At 45.3% G+C, this 24,338-nt stretch overlaps 1 long non-coding RNA gene across 2 annotated transcripts; it reads left to right on the top strand.

Moving 5' to 3' along the window:
* The first annotated feature begins 16,010 nt into the window (after positions 1–16,010).
* LOC133628655 (uncharacterized) lies at positions 16,011–21,875 on the top strand. Of its 2 annotated transcripts, none has more exons than XR_009820770.1 (2): positions 16,011–16,508; positions 18,054–21,875. It is a non-coding gene; the product is annotated as an uncharacterized LOC133628655 (long non-coding RNA). The 2 variants fall into 2 exon arrangements; XR_009820771.1 differs by having other exon boundaries at positions 16,011–17,038.
* Positions 21,876–24,338: the final 2,463 nt, after the last annotated feature.

Below are 24,338 nucleotides of genomic sequence, written 5' to 3'. Positions count from 1 at the left end.
GGAGTATTCAAGAGCAAGTGCTGTGCTTTGTATTGATAGCAAGAAAGGTGTTGATAACACACCAGTGTTTTGGCTACTGCTGAGAAGTGCTCGAACAGCATCAAGGCTATCTCTCCAATGTTCCCCCTGCACCTAGGGCTGGGGGTGGGCAAGATCTTGGGAGGGGACATAGCCGGGAGAGCTGACCCAAACTGACCAAAGGGATATTCCATACCATATGCTGTCTGCTCAGCAATAGCATTTGTTATGACATTTGTCTTCTGGAGCAACCACTAAGCGTACTGAGGCCCTGCTTCCCAAGAAGTGGCTGGACATTGCCTGCTGATGGGAAGTAGAGAATAAATTGTTTTTCTTTGCTTCCATGTGACCTTTGCTGTTGCTTTATTAAACTGCCTTTGTCTTGATCCACAATGGTTTTTTTCCACTTTGTTTTCTCTCCCCTGTCCTGCTGAAGAGGGGAGTGATAGAGTGACTTAGTGAGCACCTGGCATCCAGCCAAGGTCAACTCACTATAGTCCTTTTTGGCATCCAGTGTGGGGCTCGAGATGTCAGTTTTGCATTAAATGTGCTATAACTATAGTAGTTATTAAGTGCAAAGCTCCTGTGTGGGACATGGAGTTCTGTTGGCTGCATTGCTTATCTCTCTATTTTGCTGAGCTTGGGAACATGTTAATACAAATAATGGCTATGTGCTTTGTTCTGGCATTGACAGCCTCACTGTGCTGGGGGTGCTATTTTGTGGGGGACGATGAAGGAACTTGAGAATGTGCTGGTACAAATAATAGCTATGTACTTCATGCTGGCATTGATGGTCTTGCTGTGCTATGGAAGCTATCTTGTGGAGAAGATGAGGGGGAATACATCTCTCCCTACTCAGGACTGATGTGGATGGGTTTATTATGCAGGATCCCAAAGTCCTTATTCACCCTTATGTGAACTCTTTAATATTACTAATTAATATGGTTGGCATATTATGGATTTTGTGGAATCTAGTCTCATCCTGGTCTAAGAGAAGACAAATTTTGGGTGAGACAATACTGAAACGTGCCCTGAGGCAGCTGGGCCCTGGGTGGCAGGGTGTGTGGAAGGATTTGGGCAGATTCCTATGACAGTTATCTCCCATAACCTTGAATTTTACACCTGAACAGTGCCACCTGAAAAAAGGATGCCTTCCCTACCCCAGTAAAAACCAACAACTTCTAGCACCAGGGCCTGACCTGTGCCTACTGAGCCACAGTTCAGTACTCTCAGAGGACTGTGGTTGAGGTAGGGACCTAAACTGCATCTGAGGCCATGGTTGAGACAGGGATTCAAACAACAGTAACTACAATATTTGCACAGAAAAAGAAAAGAGGTCAACAGGTCCATATCGTGGGGTGACAGACACAAGCTGGAACACCGGAAGTTCCACTTGAACAGAAGGAAAAACTTTCCTGTGAGAGTGATGGAGAACTGGAACAGGCTGCCCAGAGAGGTTGTGGAGTCTCCTTCTCTGGAGATTTTCAAAACCTACCTGCATGCATTCCTGTGCAACCTGATCAAGGGGAACCTGCTTTAGCAGGGGGGTTGGCCTAGATGATCTCTAGAGGTCCCTTCCAACCCCTATCATTCTGTGATATCATCAATTAGTAAGGGAGGAGGAGGAAGTGGAGGAATGGTTAGATCAAGAAGCCAGTCCTTCAGCAAATAAATGGGAAGAAGGAGAGAGAAAAATCAAATAGAATGCAGAAACTACCTGGTCTCTGACCTCATCAGAACTTCAAGACATGCAGAAAGATTCCAGCTGCCAGTCAGGTGAGCAGATTGCTGCCTGGCTGCTCCGATGCTGGGATAACAGGGCTGACAGCAATTGGAAGGTAAAGAAGCCCAACAACTGGGATCCCTTGCTAGAAACCAGGGAATTGAGAGAAGAATTGGAAAAGAGTCATCAATTTTCAGTCTCTTGAGATGGCTCCTCTCAAGTTTAAGGGCAAGATACCCATTCAAGGAAGATCTTGTGAATGCCCTAGGAAAGTGGACTACTGCAGATGAAGGTATCCAGTACCTGAGAGAATTAGCTTGCTGGTATTCATCTACAGTGATCTAGACAATGATGAGATCTCAAAGATCCAGAGGATATCCTTAGCACATGGGCCATATAGAGGAAGGCGATTCAAAGCGCCCCAGCATCATGTTCTAACAGTTTGGCAGCAATGTATTGTCTGGATATGAATATGCCATCTGTGGAGAAAGTATCTTCTTGACTTCAAAACTTTGAAGACAATCTCTATATTCCCTCATCCCTATGGGCCAGCGACTTGGCTGTCAGGGGTGCTGCAAGGAGTCAGTCCCCTCCTGCCCCAGCCAGAAGGAAAAGAAACTCCAGACACATGCTGCAAGGTGCACTCTGGTTCTTCCTGAGTGGTCAGGGAGAGGATGTGAGGAAGTGAGATGGTGAACCTTCTACTAAGCTAGAAGCCCGTGTACGTAAACTGAGGGGGAAGACAACTGTTAAGAAGAGGTCACCCAATAAGGCTGTAAGTGTAGTGGCTGTTTGCACCCAAGAAAGCAAACAGTGATCTCCCAGCCATTGAAGGACTAAAGTCAGCTTCCTCGATCCCAGTGAGGAGACTTCTGGTATGGCACTGCAAGGGTCAGACAGTGTGAATACTCTGATGAGGAACAGAAATAGAGGATGTCTGACTTCAGCCAGGAGGAAGAAAGAGATGACTGGGTATATTGGACTGTGTGGATTCAGTGGACTGGCACATCAGACCCATAGAAGTATATGGCTTTGGTAGACACTAATGCTCATTATATGCTGGTGCCATCAGGGTATAGGGGCACAGAACCCATCCAACTCTCTGGAGTGACAGGGAGATGCCAAGAATTGTCCCATTATGACTGGTCCAGAGGCCCTTTGTATCCTTGGCATAGACTACCTTGGAAGAGGGTACTTGAAGGACCCAAAGGGATATTGATGGGCTTTTGGTGTACTACTGTGAACACAGAGAAGATCAAATAGCTATCTACCCTTCCTGGCCTCTCGGAAGATCCTTTCTTTGTGGGATTACTGCGAGTTCAAGAGCAGGTGCCAATTGCTACCAGGACAGTGCACTGGCAGCAATATCACACAAACCAAGACTCCCTGGCTTCCATCCATAAGCCAATTCATCAACTGGAGAGACAAGGGGTCATCAGCAAGACATTCCTCATTTAGTAGTCCCATATGGCCAGTACAAAAGTCTGATGGATGGTGGAGGTTGACAGTAGACTATTGTGGCCTGAACGAAGTGACATCACCACTGAGTGCTGCTATACCAGACATATTAGAGATCCAGTATGAACTGTACTCAAAGGCAGCCAAGTGGTATGCTACCACTGACATCCTCAATGCATTTTTCTAAATCCTTTTGGCAGCAGAGTGCAGGTCACAGTTTGCTTTGATGTGGAGGGGTATCCAATATACCTGGAATTGAGTACCCCGAGGTGGAAGCACAGCCCTACCATTTGCCATGGACTGATCCAAACTGCACTGGAAAAGGGTGATGACCCTGAGCAACTGCAATACATCGATGATATAATTGTGTGGGGCAACAAGGCAGAATAAGTGTTTGAGAAGGGAAAAAGAGTAATTCAGATTAAGGGAGAGAAATTCAGATCAGGGAAAAGTCCACGGAGGAATCCAAAGACAACATTCCAGGAGCAATACTAAATGCAGCAATCCCTTTGGTATGGGCCTTGGAAAAGCCAGGTAGAGAGAAGAGATTCCTGTTGAAATAGAGCTCAAGCCAGGGTAAGAAAAAGACAGTATAAGAAGAAGCATTAGAAGCATGAAAAGAGTTGGGACTCTTGATAAACACCAATTAAAATACGGACTGTTAAAAGAATGTAAATCTGAATTTAATACTCCTATATTTCCACTTAAGAAACCCCAATCTCAGGAGTTTAAGACCTGAGAGAAAACAACTGAATTACAATGTACACTCTGTTGTACCAAATTCATATACATTACTGTTGTACTAAAGAACCAGGCAGCTGCTCTATCACTCCTCCTCCCCCCCCACCACCCCGGGGGGGATGGTGAGGGCAATCAGAAGAAAAAGGTAAAATCTCCTGGGCTGAAATAATGACAAATTCACAGAGCAACACAAAGGGAATGTGGAGAAAAAATGAGGGAGCATGGACATGGATCCCGGGGTATAATGCTAGGCCTGTTGGGGCAAGGCAGCCTGGGCTCTAGTTATATGGATTTGATGCACAATCAAGACCAGAGTCAGAGACATGGTTAAAGCAGTTGCTGTCACGTAGACAGCAGGCTGCTTTCTATTCCCTCAAGGTCAGACTGTTCTTGGCTAAAGGTGGTAAACAACTTTATTCAGTGACTATCACTGAATAAATCTATGCAAGTAGACTAGATCTAAAAAATGAACCATTGAACAATATAGATCCCAATCAACAGATTCTTATTACAGCCAAGATGATGGAACCCCCCCATTAAAAGACCTCATGAAGAAACTCTCAAGGAGCAGGTGTTATGTTTAAGCACTGTTAGAAGATATACTATAGGACCAAACCCACAAACTACTGTGTACATCATAATGAAGAAATGTCAGATCTGTTGTGCAAATAATCCACAAATACAAAGAAAACCACCTGTGTGAGATGTAAAGAGAAAAATCAGCCTTGGGGAACACTGGTAGATAGATTTTTCTGAGTTACCAAGGTGCAATCAGTACAAGTATTTGCTTGTTTTGGTAGATACCTTGTCAGGGTAGCCAGAAAGTTTCCTTATCAGACAAATCAGGTCAAAAGGTTGTTAAAAGACTATTAAAGAAAATCTCTAGATTTAGGATTCCTGAAAGGTTATCTTCTGACAATAGGTTTGATTTTCTTTTGGAAACAATCCAGGGAGTGTTAGAGTTTTTAATTTAAATAAACATTACACAACCCCTGGAGACCCACAGTCTAGCAGAAAAATAGAATCAAACTCTTAAAAGACAAACTGATAAATTATGCCAGGAAACTCATCTTAAATGGATAGATAATTTACCTATTGCCTTGATGAGAATCAGGATTACTCCCAGAGTTAGAAAAGGAATAAGTCCATTTGGAATCCTATATGGTAAACCTTTTCTAGTCAATAGCACTGTAGCACGGGATGATCAAATGAATATTAAAGGAGAAGGAATATTGGAAAACAATTTACCATCTCTTTTACAGGTTTTATCATCCTTACACAGGTACCTTGATTAGCAAACTCCTTTGCCCTGGATACACTGGATTGCAAGATGTTTTGTTTGAGTAGTTTTATAAAGTACCATCCTCTCTGTGAGAAGTGAAAGCATATTTACTAATGTGGCTGTAAATATCTCAGGGTAGTTATTTACTGCTCTATTCTCATATAAATGTTTGTGTGTGTTTGCATTGGTCATACAGGCAGCACACACAAATTTGATTATTTTTGGCATATTCAGGCTTTTTTGTTCTCCTTTCTGCTTTGTTCCACTATACACTATGTAATAGAAATTGTTTGATGTTTAATTGCCTGTCACTCAAGTGCCATTTTACAATATAGAGATATATCAATTAAAATATTCTTCCTCCTCCAATTAATTTTGATTCTTGGCAATGAGATTTTAGTATTTGTATGGAGAATATTCCATTAAATAATTTGGTACTTTATACATTTATTTACTTTTAAATGTATTCTAAGTGAATGACAATGGCCTGTATTTATAACTGAAGAAAGGAAAATTTGTTGTCAGAGCTGTGTAGCTAACTCTGGTGCTCCCAGTGTGGATACAACTTGAGTGCTCCAGTCTGATGAATGTGAAATCATCAGTTCTACACTACCAAAAAAGGTGACATCTGTGCTCTTGTAATGTGTGTGTTGGTGTGTGAGATAGGGAAAGATTTAAATATCACAGTTGCAATTTTCCCCCAATAATTTCTTGAAGTTTGTCTCTTAGTGCTAAGCCCCATATCTCATACATGGTTCTTTTGTGGATGTGGGCAAGCATCAAAAATGGTAGCGCAGCTTGAGAAACATGTGGAAACTCTTTAGAATTGATATTTTTTGTTTGGAGTCTAATCTCCAAGCTAATACAATAGCATCTTTTCAGTGTATACAGGGACTTAAGGAAAATTGAGTCTGTGAGTAGGAAGTCTTGCTTAAAAACAGCCTGCTTTGTGATTAATGATTTTATCTACAGTCTTTTAATACCTCCGGTAGATGGGATGATAGCTCAGAGATAATCACTCTGATGGGATACAAGAAGCATTACCGGTTGGAAGATCTTTTAATAGCTCTCCTCAATATTCATTGGAAATAACCCTACCTCAGGGCAGAGGATGGCCTTAAATATAATAGAGCTTGGATTAGATGCCAACTGATTTAGATACATAATCTATAGTGAGTAAAACTATGAGAAAATAATTGACAGGTATGTGGAATTAACCCCATAGATGGGAAAAAACAATCTAGTCTCAAATTGACTCTAATTGGGAAAGTTCGCAAAGAATAAGTTGAACTAAAACTACAGAAATGTAGACAAAGGATAGAGAAACATCCCAGTAGCTATGGGGAAAGATTGCAACAGGCTTTGTTGATGTATGGGGGAACAAATCTCCAGAATTTTGATAACAGTTAGCAAGTGTGTTTGTGAACATCAGCATCTCTTGTCTCCAAACATCCAATTGCTGGCATTGTGTGAGTTCACCTGGGAAATCTGGAGACATACAACATGTAAATGATTTGTTATTTACAAGCAAGACATATAAAGATTGCTTAAGAGATACTATTTATGTACTGCTTTTGCAGGAAAAATGTCACCATAAATCTCCTTCTAAGCTTTAGCTGATTTAGATCCAGAGGATAAGGCTAGAAGGAACTGTTTAATAAGCAGTTTTGTAGAAGGATGGAATGCGTATGTTGCTAATAGAATGCAAAAAGTATTAATGGGAAAGGAAAGAAAGAGTTGTTACAAATAATGTAAAAAGAAATGCATTAAGGATTTACCAAAGGGAAGTTGTGTTTGACCAACCTGATAACCTTTTATGAAGACTTAACCAGGTGGATAGATGGTGGTAGTGCAGTGGATGTGGTTTCAAGCATTTGACATCGTCTCCCACAGCATCCTGGCAGCAAAACTGAGAAAGTATGGGCTGCATGATCAGGGAGTCGGGTGGATTGTTAACTGATTGAAGGAAAAAACGCAGAGAGTTGTGATCAATGGGGCAGAGCTGTCGTAGCAGCCAAGAATCACTCACAGAGACGGGTACAGTTCATGGTGCTGCAGATCCTTTATTGCTAAAGCTTTCTGCTAATATACCCTTATCCCTTGATCATGCACAGTTTATTCTAGGTTAATTGTTCAGCCTAAGTCTTTATAACAAAGTGATGTTTATAGAGTGGAAGAACTTCCGGTATTAATGGTGGGGTTATTTAGCAATTAGTATGTGGTGGTTTAGCCCTGGCTGAACAATAACCAAACCACCTAGTTACTCACTCCTCCCCACCTTAGCAGGAGGAGAATAAAGAGAGATCTAGAACTTTGTGGGTTGAGATAAGGACAATTTAATAGAACACCCCAAAGAGTAGGCAGTTACAATGATGGCCAAAGGACATAGAAAAATGAGCAATGTTCGGTGTAACTGCTCACCACTCGCAACCTGACAGCAGAACCGCAGCTCCCTCACTGGCCACAGCCCCTCCCAGGCCCTGCTGCTGCCCTTATATCCTGAGTGTGATGTCACATGGGATTGAATAGCCTGGCCACACTCCCTGGTGGCCCCTATTCCAGCCAAACCCAGGACATTATCCACCCCTTATTCTATACTACCTACATCATGCCCAGATCATACACATTTTTTAACATTTTCCTGTCATTGATACAGATATCATTCCCTTAGACCATGGGCCGTTAATTTAGTCCATGACTTCAGGGCTCCATCTCTCATAGCAGTCTTCTAGGTTCCTGCTCAGATGATGTCAACTTGCTGCTTCAGCTTCTCTGGTCTCAGCTCTTGGTTCTTGTATGAGATCATCTCCTCCTGAAAAGCATGCTCAAGGCAGGAGGTTATTCAGTAACTAATACCATTTAGTTTAGTGGCGAGTCTCACCCAAAACCAAATCCCCCTGGGGTACACATTGAACTTCCCCATCCTTCTGCATCACCCAACAAGTATATGCAGGTCCTTGGGCAAAAACAATCCCCTGGATGGGATTTGCCTAAGGCAGGATTGATCCAAACTGTCTTTCCTAACAGATTTTTCATATGCACTGCAGGGACTTTATCCCCTTCTACAGTGTGTAGGAGCTCTGATTCAGTAGGGCCAGCTCGATTGACAGATCCCCTCATATTGACTATCCAGGTGGCCTTTGCTAGATGCATGTCTCAACGTTTGAAGATCCCACCTCCCATCACTCTCAGAGTGGTCTTTAATAGTCCATTGTACCATTCAATTTTCCCAGAGGCTGGTGCATGATAGGAAGTGTGATAGACCCACACAATGCCACACTGTTTGGCCCAGGTATCTATAAGGTTGGTTTTGAAATGCATCCAATTGACTCGATCCTTTCTGGGGTTCCATAGGACTTGCCTTTCAAAGCCCAGGATAGCGTTCCTGGCAGTGGCATGAGGCATAGGATATGTTTCTAGCCATCCAGTGGTTGTCTCCACCATGGTGAGGACGTAACACTTGCCTTGGCAAGTCGGTGGCACTGTAATGTAATCAGTCTGCCAGGCCTCTCCATATTTATACGTGAACCATCATCCTTCATACCACAGAGGCTTCATGTGTTTGGCCTGTTTGGTAGCAGCGCATATCTCACATTCATGAATGACCTGTGCCACAGCATCCAAAGTCAAGTCCACTCCTCGATATCAAGCCCATCTATAGGTGACATCTCTTCCTTGATGTCCTGAGGCATCATGGGCTCACCGAGCTACAAACAGTTCACCTTTATGCTGCCAGTCTAAATCCACCTGAACCACTTCAATTTTGGCAGCTTGGTCCACCACCTAGTTGTGCTGATATTCTTCATTTGCCCAGTTCTTGGGTATGTGGACATCTACATGGCACACCTTTACAACCAGCTTCTCCAGGTGGGCAGCCATGTCTTGCCACAATGAAGCAGCCCAGATGGGTTTGCTCTGGTGTTGCCAGTTATTCCGTTTCCATTGTTGTAGCCACCCCCACAGAGCATTTGCCACCATCCATGAGTCAGTATAGAGGTATAGTATTGGCCATTTTCCTCATTTGGCGATGTCTAAAGCCAACTGGATGGCTTTCACCTCTGCAAACTGACTTGATTCACCTTCTCCTTCTGCAGCTTCAGCAACTTGTCATGGGGAATCCACACAGCCGCTTTCCACCTTTGATGTTTTCCCACAATACGGCAGGATCCATCGGTAAACAAAGCATATTGCTTGTCATTTTCTGACAGCTTATTGTACAGTGAGGCCTCTTCAGCGCATGTCACCTTTTCAGGCAATATTCCAAAGTCTGCCCTCTGGCCAGTTGGTGATCTGTCATGGTTTAGGCCCATCAGGGAACAAAAGATCACGATTAGCCTCAAGTACCGAAGAGGCTGAGAATTGCCAAAGGACAGGGAGAGCTTAGTTGCTGCTTAAGGTTCAGGACAAAACAGACCAGGCTACTTGGCTTGAGGGAGAAAACAGAAAATAATTTAATGCAACATCAACTAAAACATAACCTTAAAACCCCAAAACATAACCAAAATAAAACAACACAGAGTGGTACAACAATGAAGAGTCCAACCAGCCCTTTGAGAACACCTTCTCGCCACATCTCCCCTCTTCCCAGACTCAGAGCCCTGATCCCAGTGTTTTTACCTCCTCCCCCCCGAAGGGCTCGGGGGAGCAGGGAGTGGAGATTTCAGTCAATCTGTTCCCGATAGCTTCTGCCGTTTGTCCCTCCTCAGGACAGGTGGGCTCTGCCCCCTTCCTCCCTGAAAGTCCATGGGGTACCTCACACACACGGCAGCCCTGCACGGGCTGCTCTGACACACATTTATCCCAAAGGCTGCAGCTCCTTTCTGCCTCTCGTGTGTGTCTGCTCTGCGGCACGCAGGCTCTCCAGCACGGCCTGTGCCATGGCCGTCTCCCCACACAGTCCCTTGCCTGTCCGGGCTCACTCACACGGACCTGCTGGTAAGTCTCAGTCCTGCCATGGCCCTCCATGGGTTGCAGGGGTACAGCCTGCATTCTTGCTACAGCTTGCAGAGGGGTCTCTGGTCTATTGCTTCTCCTTCCTTCCTCCTTCTCTGGCTGTAGGGTCCGTGTGGCTGCCTCCATCTTGTATCACTCTTACACTTCCTGCAAGCACTTCAAATTCCCATCCCTAAATAGTGATCGCAGAGGTGCCAGATTGGCCAGGCCAGGCCAGACATGGGTGTGAACCCAGGAGCCGGGGGAGAGTCCGCAAACTCTTTACCGGGTCTTCACTGCAACCCGCTCCTCCTGTTACCAAGCAAAAGCTGCTCCTTGCTAAACCAGGACATGATCACTTCCAGGATGCCTAGGTGACTGGGGTTTCCTATATGAGCTCATTGTGTGATCAAGGAAATCCACTTACTCCTCGTGGTGTCAGTTGCATGATGTGTGGAGGAGACCCTCCCTTTGAACATCCAGCCCAACACTGGCAGTCGGGGTGCTAAGAGCAGTTGTACTTCTGTCCCGATCACTTCTGAAGCAGCTCAGACTCCTTTATATGCTGCCAATATCTCCTTTTCAGTTAGAGTGTATCAGGCCTCAGATCCTTTGTATCCCTGACTCCAGAACCCAAGGGGCTGGCCTCAAGTCTCACCAGGTCCTTTTTGCCAGAGTTTCCAGGTAGGGCCACTCTCTCCCGTTGCAGTGTAATACACATTTTTCACATCTGGTCCTGTCTGGACTGGCCCAAGGGCTACTGCCTGAGCAATTTCTTGTTTTATCTGTTGAAAGCTTTGCTATTGTTCAGGTCCTCATTTAAAGTCATTTTTCTTCCAGGTGACTTGATAGAGACTATTTACAATCATACTGTAGTTGGGAATATGCATCCTCCAAAAACCCACAGTGCCTAAGTAAGCCTGGGTTTCTTCCTTACTGGTTGGTGGAGACATTGCAGTAATCTTGACAATATCCATTGGGACGTGCCGAAGACCATCATGCCATTTTATTCCTAAGAATTGGATCTCCTGTGCAGGCCCTTTGACTTTGCTTCATTTTATAGCAAAGTAGGCATTCAGTAGGATTTTAACTATTTTCTTTCCTTTTTCAAATACTTATTTTGCTGAATTGCCTCACACAATAATGTCATTGATACATTGTAGGTATTCAGGGGCCCCACCCTTTTCCAGCGTAGCCTGGATAAGTCCATGGCAAATGGTAGGGCTGTGCTTCCACCCCTAGGGCAATTGATTCCAAGTGTACTGAATGCCTTTCCAGGTGAAGGCAAACTGAGGCCTGCACTCGGCTGCCAATGGAATTGAAAAGAATGCATTAGCAATGTCAATGGTAGCGTACCATCTGGCTGCCTTGGACTCCAGTTCATATTGGAGTTCCAGCATGTCCAGCACAGCAGCACTCAGCGGCAGCATGATTTCATTCAGGCCACGATAGTCTACTGTCAGTCTCCACTCTCCACTGGACTTTCTTACTGGCCATATGTGGCTGTTAACGGGTGATCAAGTCCTACTGATCACCCCTTGGCTCTCCAATTGACGAATCAGTTTGTAGATTGGAATCAGAGTCAGGTTTAGTCCAATATTGACGCTGGTGCACTGTTGTGGTTGCGACTGGAACTTGTTGGTCTTCAACTCTCAGCAACCCCACAGCAGAAGGGTCCTCTGAGAGGCCAGGCAGGCTGGACAGCTGTTCAGTTCCTTCTGTCTCCAAGGCAGCCACACCAAAAGCCCACCAATACCCTTATGGGTCCTTGAAATACCCTCTCTTCAGGTAATCTATTCCCAGGATGCATGAAGCTTCTGGGCCTGTCACAATGGGGTGCTTCTGCCATTTATTTCCTGTCAAACTCGCTTCTGCTTCCAACACAGTGAGCTGTTGGGATCCTCCTGTCACTCCGGAAATTAAAATTTGTTCATCTCCTCTATAACTTGATGGGAACAAAATGCATTCAGCTCCAGTATCCATGAGAGCCTTGTACTCTTGTGGATCTGATGTGCCAGGCTATTGGATCCACACAGACCGGTAGATCCTATTGTCCCTGTCCTCCCCCTAGCTGGAGGCAGGGCCCCTCTAATATTGATTATGTTTATCACATACTTTCGGTGGGAAAAAAACTAGAGGTCCCTTTGAGAGGATCAGAAGCAAGATTAAGCACTGCATCTCTGGGGAGCTGCTCACTGGAAACCAGGGCAGCATTTTTTCATGAGGAGTCCCTCTCTGTTTTTGCTTGTAGTTCCTGTCTCTAGGGCCACGGTAGGTTTTCCATCCCACCTCCTCATGTCCTCTCCCTTACTGCGTAGATAGGACCGCAAGTTGCCCCGGTGTGCATACCCTCTGTATCTCCTCTTTTATCAGAAGAACACTTGTTCCTAATAGCGGAGACATAGGTAAATACAGGTACAGAGCAGGAGATGTCTTTCTTAAATTGTTGGAACTCAAGGGATAGTTTCTCCACAGCAGAGACACAGGATCATAAAGAAGAAGAAAGGCTTCCTTCATACTTCTGGAGTTGGCTGACTACTTCATCCACCGTTTTCCCTTTTCCCCCCAGCAGTGCAGGGGATGAAGGTTGCGCTCAGTTCGTTACAGATGGACATTGCCGCTGCTTCTTCTCAGGGAAAGGCCTCCTCACACTTCCCACTGCTAAACTGTGGGGTCCCTCCCCACGGGAGACAGTCCCTCACAAACTTCTCCAGTGTGGGTCCTTCCCATGGGCTGCAGCTCCTCACAAACTGCTCCGGCATGGGGCCTCCCACAGAGGCAGCTCATCACACACAGTCCCAACGTGGGTCCATTCACCAGGAGAACAGTCTTTCAGGGACAGACTGCTCCTGCATGAGTCCCTCACAAGGTCACAAGTCCTAACAGCAAACCTGCTCTAGCGTGGGCTCCTCTCTCCCCACGGACTCCCAGGTCCCGCCAGGAACTTGCTCCAGGGTGAGCTTCCCACAGAGTCACAGTTTCTTTCAGGCATTCCACCCATTGCGGTGTGAGGACCTCCACAGGTTGTGAGTATGTCTCTGCTTCCCAGCGGTCCTCCATGGACTGCAGGAGCACAACCTGTTTCACCATGATCCTCAGCACATATCACTAGGGAGTCTTTTTTCCAGGGCCTAAGCATCCTTCTCCCCTGACCTTGGTAACTGCAGAGATGTTTTCACATTCTTACTCCTATAGGTACAAATATGACTTGAACCAGCCAGCTTAAAGAAAGATGGTAGGGACAACTTAATGCAGCTGGTAAGCTACTACCAATTATCAAAAACAGGTGCTGCAAGTTAATCAATTCGGCCCTGAGTGATCATATGGACGGAAGCAGCATATAAGGAAGTAGCTAGCAAAGGAAGGGTGGCTTTGAGTCAACTCTGTTGGTTGTACTATGTTGCTGGTGTAGGGCTTTGCATGTACATTATTTAGCTTCTCTACATCTTTGAATGAATATTGTTTGCACCGTTTCAACATTTGGTGACCCTGATGTGATCAGGCAAATTTGTTGGATTAAGAACCCTTGTCAGAAAATTGCCCGGGTTCCTGTCTGAAAAGGCAAGTGAGCCGAGTAAACCAGTATAATGGGAAAGGTAATAAGCAAAGAGGAAAACCCTATTGACACTCTCCGGCATATCCTTGCTGAGAAAGGATTCGACTATGAAAGACAGATTTTGTTAAGACTCGTAAGATGGGGACAGGATGTAGGTTTTTTTCGTCTCCTCACAAGACAAAATGTTTCAATTGTGGAAAAAAGGGATGTGAAAAAACAATGTCAATCCAGACCATTGGTGTGGACAAACAGCTCCATCAGACCATCGGGGTCCAATGGCAGATCTTATGGCAATTGTTACAAATTTTGCAAGTTTGGACACAGAGCCACTGAGTGCTGTTCTCGAGTGGCCAGACACATAATGCCTAAGGGAAACGGATTAACGACTGCAATGGTGAGCGCAATGACACAAAAACACCCTTTGACACCAGTGGCTGCCTGGATAGCCTCAGATCAACCACTGCAGGAAGCGCATGAGTGGATGTGGAAACAGCAATAGATGTAACCATCCACAATACAGACATAACAGTTATCCCATCCAATGCTCATGGACCCCTTGTTTATGGTTTAAGTGCTCTGCTTTTAGGACGGTCATCGGCTTCTTGACAAGGTATTTTCATGCTCCCTGGTGTTATTGATGCAGATTATTGAGGAAACGTTGGAAAAATGGTTAAAGTATGGCAGCCACCAGTTTATATACCTAAAGGAACTAAAATAGCGCAGTTAGTTCCTTTCAGGGCTAAAGTTCCATTTGCAGGTAGTCATGAGCATTGAGATGGTACTTTTGGATCCACTGGTGTACCTGAGGTAAGACTGGCAATGCCACTTTCGCAAGCAAAGCCCACTCAGACGGTTGTATTCCAACATTCAGATGGTGAACACATGCTTGGGTACAATACGTTACTGGATACGGGAGCAGACATTACCATTGTTCCATTATCCTATTGGCCAAAAAGCTGGCCTTTAGATAACTGAGACCCCTGTTGTTGGAGTAGGAGGCATACAGATGACAAAAATTAGCAGAGACCTAAATTAGTATGGATACAGGGTGAAGAAAATAGGTGTGTGCAAATTAGACCCTATATGATGAATACTTCAGTTTGGCTTTTAGGTAGAGATGCCTTAAGCCAAACGGCTTAGTGGTGGCCATTGATGGACGACCAATCCCGAAGTTAACCTGGCTTACAGATAAACCAATTTGGATTGATCAGTGGCTGCTGAGTAAAGAAAAGCTCACCCAGATTCATGAATTAGTAAATGAACAATTAGAAAAACATCATATTAAGCCACCCACTAGTCCATGGAATACACCAATTTTTACTATCCCTATAAAAATCAGGGAATTTAAGAGCTGTTAATGCAGTGGTGCAGGATATGGGTGCTTTACAGCCAGGATTGCCCTCTCCTGCAATGATTCCAAAAGAATGGCCTCTATTAGTTATCGATTTAAAAAAAATGTTTTTTCACAATTCGTCTACATGAGGACGATAGTGAAAAGTTTGCCTTTACAGTACCATCTATTAACAAACAAGACCTGGCAAAATGGTATCAATGGGCAGTTTTACCTCAGGGAATAAAGAACTCTCCAACTATTTGTCAAACATATGTCGCCTGGGCACTAGCACCTCTGTGCAAAAAATACCCTTGTGTTTTATTTTAGCGTTATATGGATGATATCCTAATTGCAGGAAAAGACCTGTGTTGTAGGCATCCAGGAGATCTCAGGTTGTAACGCGAGAGGTGGACGGTAAAGAAGAGGCGGGCATGGAGTGGACTGAAAGGAGGTGCTTGTGTTAGCAGATAAATGCACATGGTGTAAACATTTAGTTGGAATAAAGCATCATCCATACTGAGTATGCAGTGATCTTGCCCCTCAGCGGGGGTGGGCTGAGTGATCCGTGCGGGTGGCCTGGTGGTGTTGCCAGTAGCGGCAACATATGGTGACCCCGACGTGATCGGTGGAATGCAGGACGTCCGTGGCCATGACACAGTTGGAACAGGTGATTAAAGTACTCAAGGCGGTGGCGCCTGAGGTAGGCGAGCGGATTAATCACTCGCCCACGGCCGCGTGCATCCTATGGATGCAGAGGCGGGGTGTGGTACAGGCACCCAGAGAGTTATTAAGCATCCAGAATTGGACGGCGGTGGAGGAGGAGATGTTACAGGCTGCCTTAGCGGGGACCAAGGGGATGGATAAGTTTCTTAAAGCGTGGGGGGAGATTAAGAGGACTCTTAAGGCAGCAGAGGAGAAACAGTTCTGGTTGTCGGCGCAGGAAGCTATCCAGGGGGAGGGGCGGAAAGCGCAGACAGAGGAGAGAGTTTGTAGCAATCAGGAGGCTCAAACGAGCGTGGAAGTGGAGAATCTGGGGGCGCAGACGGGTCCGTCACTGTGTAGGGAGGAGAGTGAGGTGCGGCCCCAGAGCAGAGCCCCCGCGGGAGAGCTGCTTCCCAGTCGAGCCGCTTCCCAGTCGAGCCCCTCCCGCCGGGTTACCCCTGGGACGAGTTGCAGAGGAAGCGGTCGGGGAATGCCGAGCGGGCGGAGTCGGGCGAGGGTGCGGCGCAGGATGATCAGGGGAGAGTGGGGAGGCGCGACCCCGTGTTAGACTGGGAACCATCAGGCTCGCGAGGGGAGACAAAGAAAAAGAAAACGCAGGAGAAATTAATACCGACTGCGCCGCCGGGGCGGGCGGTGCCGAAAAAGGAAAAAAATCAGCTGCGCCACGACTCACCAAAGATGGCGCCTGAAGGAGAAGGGGACAGAGTACGTGGAGGTGTCCGGACATCGCTGCTGATGGGAGGTACAGAATAACAGTTTTATTTGCTTTTGCTTCGCATCTCGCGAACGCGGCTTCTTTATTAAACTGCCTTTATCTCAAAAAAAAAAAAAGTTCTCCTCTACACAAGATTTTTTACAAAGACAAGGAGGCGAAAAGGACCCAGCGCAGCCGAGAGCAAACACAGAGCGAGCCCGACGCCCGCCGAGACTAGCAGGCCCAGCACGCAGTGAGCCAGACCTCCCCGCCCCTTCCATCCGCAGCCGCTTCCCGTGGCCATTTTCTCCGGAGTGCCCTCCCCACCCCGCGCGCCGACACCACCGGACCCAGCCCTCACGGACCGCAGGGCTCATCCTTTCCATCCTCAATCCGTTGCCTCAAGGATTATAAAAACTGTTGGCCGCGATGTCATGCAGTTTGCTATAAATGTGATGATGAATAGTGGTTTTCTTACAGTGGAAACTTTCTAAGGTGTTTTAGGTGTCAGGAATGGAACTTGGAAGAACAGAACATTTTGGCATTGAGAAGTCAGTGACACATTAAAAAAAAAAAAGGTGAAAAAAGGTTTTATAAAAAGTGATCTGTGTTTTAGACTCATTGGTGAAGGATTTTCTTTGATCGGGAGTAAAAAAAAAGTAAAAACCTGATTTTGTCATACTGTTGATGCTTCAAATGATTGTGGCAAATGGTTTTAGGCAATTTCAACAACCCAAGCAAAACATGTGGCTTACACTGGCCAAAGCAATCAATCAGTCTACAATATGTTTATCAATGGCCACTCCAGATAATCCTTTTTCTACCTGTTTGGTGGGAGTTCCAATAGATGTGGCACAATGGCCTGTACCAAATGCATTAAAAACAAATCTCTTAAGGGTAATGGCAAAGCTGACAACTGGGATTTGATCATTTCATGGTCGCCAATAATGACAACAGAGCCACAGGAGTTAGAATTATTGGGATCTATAAAGATGGATTTTTGTGTTATGTTTAATTTTACCAGCAATACCAAAACATTTTAGACAGAATATGGATCCCATCCTGGCTGTGTGTAAGAACATGACATCTTAGTACAATTATACTTCACCAAAAAGATCCAGGTCTAGTCTTATGCCTATACAGTTACCACAGGGAATTTTTCTGATTTGTGAGGACCAGGCATGGCCTGGAATACCCTCAAGATTACAAGGGGGACCGTGCAGTTTGGGACGACTGACGATCTTGATGCCTAATCACACAATGATTTGGAAACATCGTCGTCCAAAATTATTTGTGCATGCATTTACTAGAGAATGTGATGACCATGTTAGCTTTGGTCTCCCTCAGCAATAATAGCAACTAGTATATTTGCTCCAGGTGTAGGAGTATCTGCTTTATTAACTCAGCTATGAAAATTAGGATGCTGGCTTAGCAAACAAAGTAATCAAACCTGAATAACATTAGAAGGCTTGATTAGTGATGTAGGTAGTATTAGACATGCAACCTTGCAAAATAGAGCCGCTATAGATTTTTACTTTTAGCACAAGTGTAATAATTTTGTTTGTCAACTGTGCTTCTTTTTTTTTTTTTCAGTGTATAAAAAGAAGCTTACCAGGCATGAATTGCTCAAAAATAAAAAGGGGGAATTGTGGAGGAATTTCTGTGTGAAAGAGGCCACGGCCTGGTAACAGTGAACAAACCATGCTGTGAGAACTAATGTGCGGATTGTCCTTGAGCTGCTCTCGACTGTGAGAAAAGAAGAAAGAATGCCTACATGATAACAAGCTCGAGCAAGGAGGAGGCTGAAGCAGTATGTGAAACCGTAAGGCTTATTGCACAAAGCGCAGCTGGCTTTTAGAGAAAGGACCAATTAGAAGTAGTGTAAACATGCTAGCTTTGCTGCTGATTATAAAAGTCTGATGCTTGTTAGTAAATTTTGAGTTATGACTTAAAAAAAAAAAATTGCCTCTTACATTAAAGGAAAGGGTGCGATAACTGGGGTTGTTTAGTCTAGAGAGGAGGAGACTGAGGAGAGATCTTACTAACATTTACATATATCTAAATGGTGGATGTCAGGAGGTTGGAACACCCTTTTTTCTGTTGTAGGACAAAGGGTGGTGGGATGAAGCTGGAACACAAAAAGTTCCACCTAAATAAATAAAAATAATACTAATAAAAAAACCCCAAAAACCCACAAGAAACAAAACCTGTTTTACTGTGAAGGTGATGGAGCAGTGGAACAGGCTGCCCAGGGGGATATTGTGGAGCCTCGTCCCTTGGAGGTCATCAGGACCCACCTGGGCATGTTCCTATGTGACCTGGTCTAGGTGAACCTGCTTCTGGGGGGGGGGGAGGTTGGACAGGGTGATCTCTGGGGGTCCCTTCCAACCCCTAACATTCTAACATTCTATGATTCTGTGATTTAATGACTGATGGGGGCAGATATGAATGGGCTCCCCTAGAAACAAAGGTATTGAAGGAGCTGCATGGGACTATAAAGACACATGCTTTACAGATGCCTCATCAAAGACCAACGCAGTGGCAGTGGTGTGGAAACAGGGAGACAAATGGGAGAAAATCTTGCATACTGATGCCACAAAACCGGTGCAATATCTGGAGGCCAAGGCTGTCGCCCTTGCCCTGGAGGCATGGCATTCAATGCCGCTCAATATCATCACGGACTTGAGATTCATCACTGAACTAGTTTGACAATGTGCACGAGCCATTTGTGCCTCCACCAGTACAGCAGACCTCATATTGAATGCCTTACAAACTCGTGCTGCCCCCTGCTCTATTGTACACATCAACAGTCACACCAATATTCTGGGGACTCTTAACGAGATAACCAAAAGGCAGATGAAGCAGCGACACATTGTCATGGTTTGACATGATAGCCTTTTCTTGTAAAGGGGAAGGGGCTGTAAAGATGGCTCCTGTAAGAAGTTGCTCGCAACTCTCCCCAGCTCTGAGCCAGACCCACTTCTGGGGCTGAGCCAATTAGACACCTCCACAATCACTTTTTAAGAAGAAGCTAGAAGAGGAGGCTTCTTCCTGTTTTCTTCTTTCTTCTTTCCCTTCTTCCTCTGCTGCTCGTGGTGGTGCAAGGAGTAGGAACAGTGAGAGAAACAACCATGCGGACTCCAAGGTCAGTGATGAAAGAGAGGAGGAGGTGTGCTGGAGAGACTCCCCTGCATTCTATGGAGAGAACTGGTGAAGCTGAGATTTATTTTCATTTCTTTAAAGACCCCGCATCGGCGGTAGAGACTCATTTTGATAATAAGCCCGCATCAGGGGCAGAGACTCATTTTGCTAAAGCTTGCCCCGGACCAGGGGCAGTGACTATGGCCAGAGGAGGCCGTGTCCTGTGAGAGGGACCCAACCACTTCATTGCAGACCCTGAGACAGGGGCAGTGATTTTCTTCTCTAAAACTATGGCCGGAAGAGGCCGTGTCCCGAAGAAGGGACCCGATATCCACAGCTGTAACTGTGGGAAGGAACCCACGACAAAGCAGCTCATTAAACTTATGCCTAGAAGAGGCCTGAGAGAGGGACCTTGTAACTGCAGAAACTGCAACCGCGGTGAAGAATCCACGCCAGAGATATTCACCAAGGACTGCTTCCTGTGTGAGGGAACCTGTATCGGCAGAAGCCGCAGCTGTTGGGAACAACCCACACCAGAGAAGTTCGTTAAGGACTGTGTTCCGGGGGAGGAACCCCGTGTTGAAGCAGGGGAAGAATGCCAGGAGTCGTCCTCATCTGAGAAGACAGAAGCGGCAGAGCCCATCTGTGAAAGACTGACCACATCCCCCATTCCCTGCCCCCCGCCGAGCCGTTGTAGGGGGAGGAGGTAGAGATACCAGGAGCAGTGAGCTGGGCCCGGGAAGAAAGGAGGGATGGGGGAGGGAGATCTTAAAGTGCTGGTTGTAATTTTCTCATCATCCTACTCCCTTTTTGCTATTATTCCCTTCTGTTTCTTGTAGAATAAACTTTCCTACTTTCCTCTCTAAGTCGAGTACTGTTTTGCCTGAAACCATAATTGGCAGTGAGCCCTCCCTGCCCTTGTCCTTTTTCCTCCCATTTCGCTGGGTCCTCCACTATCCTAACAAGGGTGGGAGTGAATGGGGTCACCGAGCGAGAGACTGTTGTGGTGCTGCTATTCTTGCTGGGCCAAACCACGACACACATGTATGACCTATCTCCACCCAAGAGGATTTCCCAGCGGCCAGACAGCTGCAGACCTTTTTGCATTGTGGAGCACAGGCTCTACATCATCAGACCAAGATCCCTCTCCAAGTGACAAAGCAGATAGTTGCTACTTGCCCTCAATGTGCTTCAGTGCTACCATGGGAAGCCAGAGTTAACCCCCGAGAGTTGCTCCCGAATCAGATCTGGCAAACGGATATCACAATTTATGAGCCCTTTCGTTCCAACCATCACCTCCATGTCACCATTGACACTTGCAGTGGCTACATACTAGTTACCCTCATGCGCTGAGCCACAGCGCACCACAGGATCAGGCACTGGCTACAATGTATAGCCATCCTAGGGTGTCCTGAACAAATCAAAACTGACAATGGGACTTGTTACACCTTCCATGTGACACAGGAATTCTGTCAAACCTGGCAGATTAAATTGGTGCACAGTATCCCTCACAATAGCCAGGGACAGACGATTGTTGAATATACTCATGCTACTTTAAAAGTACAGCTCAACCATTTTAGGGAGGGGGAGAGTATGGGACATAGAACTCCCCCCATAGGCAACACGATATTTTAATGCGCTGTCTGTACATCCTTAACCATTTTGTTCGAGGGTCAGGACCCATACCAGCGCAAGCACACTTTAGGGAGCAAGAACCAGTAGCAGTAGATAAATTACCAGCAGTCAAATTGCGGCAAATCGACACTCGGAAGTGGGAGTCAGGGTGGAAGCTCAGATGCCTGGGCGGAGGGTATGCTTCTGTAGAAAAGGAGGGAACCCAGCAGTGGGTCCTGGAAAAACGAATACAACCAGAGATATGAGTCTAACGGTTTGTTGAGTTTATTTTGCAGGTTGACGTGTTCTTCGGAGCGCTCACTGCGATGCAGATTCAGCTGGGGTCACTCAACTATTGACGAGATTGGGCAGTGAAGTGGAACATGACCAGCACCTGTTTATATCTTCCCGCAATTGACTCAGCTAGCATGTGTCCTGGGCAGACATGTTATGTATCAGTCTGTGCCACAGGATGCTGGAGTCATCAAGCTTAGGGAGGGTGAGACGTTGTAGGTGTCCGGAAGATCTCGGGTTGTAATGCGAGAGGTGGACGGTACAGAAGAGGCGGGCATGGGTTGGACTGAAAGGAGATGCTTGTGTTAGCAGATAAAAGCACATGGTGTAAACAATTAGTTGGAATAAAGCACCATCCATACTGTGTATGTAGTGATCTTGTCCCCTCAGCGGGGGTGGGCTGAGTGATCTGTGCGGGCGGCCTGGTGATATTGCCGGTAGCGGCAACAGACCTGGACCAGCATCAGATTCTACAAGAAGTGAAGCGACAGTTGGGCATCTCTGGGTTAGTGATCGCGCCAGAAAAGGTACAAATGCATGCCTCTTGGAAATATTTAGGTAATATTATCACCAGTGCGTGCATTTATCCTCAGAAGGTTGCAATTAAAACAGATATTGCTAACTTAACAGACGTTCAAAAGCTAATAGGTGATATCCAATGGGTACGAACTATATCACAAATGAGGATCTTGCGCCACTAATGCCTTTGTTAAAAGACTCAGTAGAGGCTGACAGTGTGCAAAAACTGTCCCAGCAGCAAATACAAGCAATAGAAAAAATAGGAAACAAGATAGTTAATAACTACAGTCACCAATATGATCCTGACTTGTCAATTAACATTGCTGTGATTAGTCAAAACCAGCATGTAATGGCAGTCTTGATGCAATGGGATTCAGTAGCGAAAGACCCATTAAGGATCTTGGAGTGGATATTTTTGCCATATAATTTGCAAAAAACAATTACCACAAGACTAGAGGCAATTGCAAAAATAATAGTTAAGGCCAGAAAACGTCTGCTGGAAATAGCAGGGATTGAGGCAGACGTCATTTTTGTTCCTCTCACAGATGAGTTCTTGAACTGGGCACTGCAACAATCTGATGAATTACAGCGGGCCTTATTGTCATATCCAGGGACTATAAATAATCATTATCCACCCCATAAATTGTTTTCTGTTAAATTTCAAATGGAAGACCGGCCGTTGAGATCAGCAGTACCCATTAAAGGCCTGACTGTTTTTACCGACACAAGTAAGATCCAAGCCAAAGCAGGGGTGGTTTGGTGGGAGAATGGAAAATGGCAAAACCTAAGTGTTCACTCCCCAGACAATTCAGTTCAACTGCTGGAGTTGATGGCTGTAGTTAAAACTTTCGAGAAATGGCCAGACGTACCATTAAACATCATCTCTGATTCCCTCTATGTGGTCGATGCCGTCACTCGATTAGAGAGAGCGTTGTTAAAAGAAATCTCTAATCAGAATCTGTAGAACTTATTTCTGCGGCTCTGGCATCAGATAAATGAACATCAAACTGCCTATTATACTGGTCATATTCAAAGACATTCAGGCTTAAAAGATGGCCTATCAATCAGTTGGCAATGAAATTGTTGACAAGATAGTGGCAACTCCTTTATTGATACCTATGGGGCCAATAATTTCTCAAGCCTGAAGATTGCACGACTTTTCTCACCAGGGTGCAAAAATGCTGGCAAAGCAGTTTGATCTGACCATATCGGATGCTCAGGGTTATTGTTTCCACATGCCCTGCATGCCAGAATCAAATCGGCCTAGGTGTAGGAGTAAATCCCAGGGGTCTGGCACCATTGGGAATATGGCAATAGGATATCACTGTCTATGCTCTTTTTGGACGATTTAAACGAATTCATGTCACTATTGATACCTATTCGGCCATGGTTTGGGCCACAGCCTTAACGAGTGACAGTGCTCGAGATGTTATAAGATATTGGAGAAGTTGCTTTGCAGTCCTTGGTGTTCCACGAGAGATAAAAACTGATAATGGTTCTGGATATATAGCCAGTAGAACACCTAAGTTTCTGAACTCACGGGGTATTAAACATACTATTGGAATCCCAGGCAATTCTACCAGTCAAGCCATTATTGAACGTACTCATCAAACTTTAAAAGACTGCTAGAAAAACAAAAAACGGGGGAAGAGGAGGAGAGCCCTCAAGACAGACTAATGAAAGCCCTTTATACAATGAATCATCTAAGAATTGCGGCAAACCGGAATGAACCACTGGCATTAAGAGACTTTGCCCAAATGAGTCGGGATTTGGATTTTACTGACAAACCTAAAGTTTGATATAAGAATCCCGTTACTGGATAGTGGCAAGGTCCTGCAGATCTGTTAACGTGGGGAAGAGGCTCTGCGTGTGTCATTACAGATCAAGTTCCCCGGTGGATTCTGGCAAAATGGATCAAGCCACATCAACAGAAAGGACTTAATGACTTTAAGACCAATGGAACAAACAATCTTGAGCAAAGATCCAATTGATGTACCCCCCATCCATCACCCTATTAAAATGTGAAATCTGTCAACTGTGGCGCCACATATGCTGCTGCAAATTCCTCCAGCAATCTGTATTGCATTAAAAGAATTGAAGAACTTAACAAAATGGCCAATGGAAAGTTGAAAGCAAAAATGTTGTGTTTTCTACACATGAAGAGATATTTCCAACTTACAGATAATGCTTACAGATAAGCAGGCTACAGAAGTTGAAGAAAAGTCTGAAAATACATTCAGGAAACAGAAATATCAGTGGAAGTATAGAGAACTCATCCCTTCTCGCCAGTATGCATCCCTCCCAGAAACA

The sequence above is a fragment of the Colius striatus genome, chromosome W (assembly GCF_028858725.1).
Source record: "Colius striatus isolate bColStr4 chromosome W, bColStr4.1.hap1, whole genome shotgun sequence".
In the NCBI taxonomy this organism is placed as follows: Eukaryota; Metazoa; Chordata; class Aves; order Coliiformes; family Coliidae; genus Colius; species Colius striatus.
This window is presented reverse-complemented; position numbering and strand designations above follow the sequence as displayed.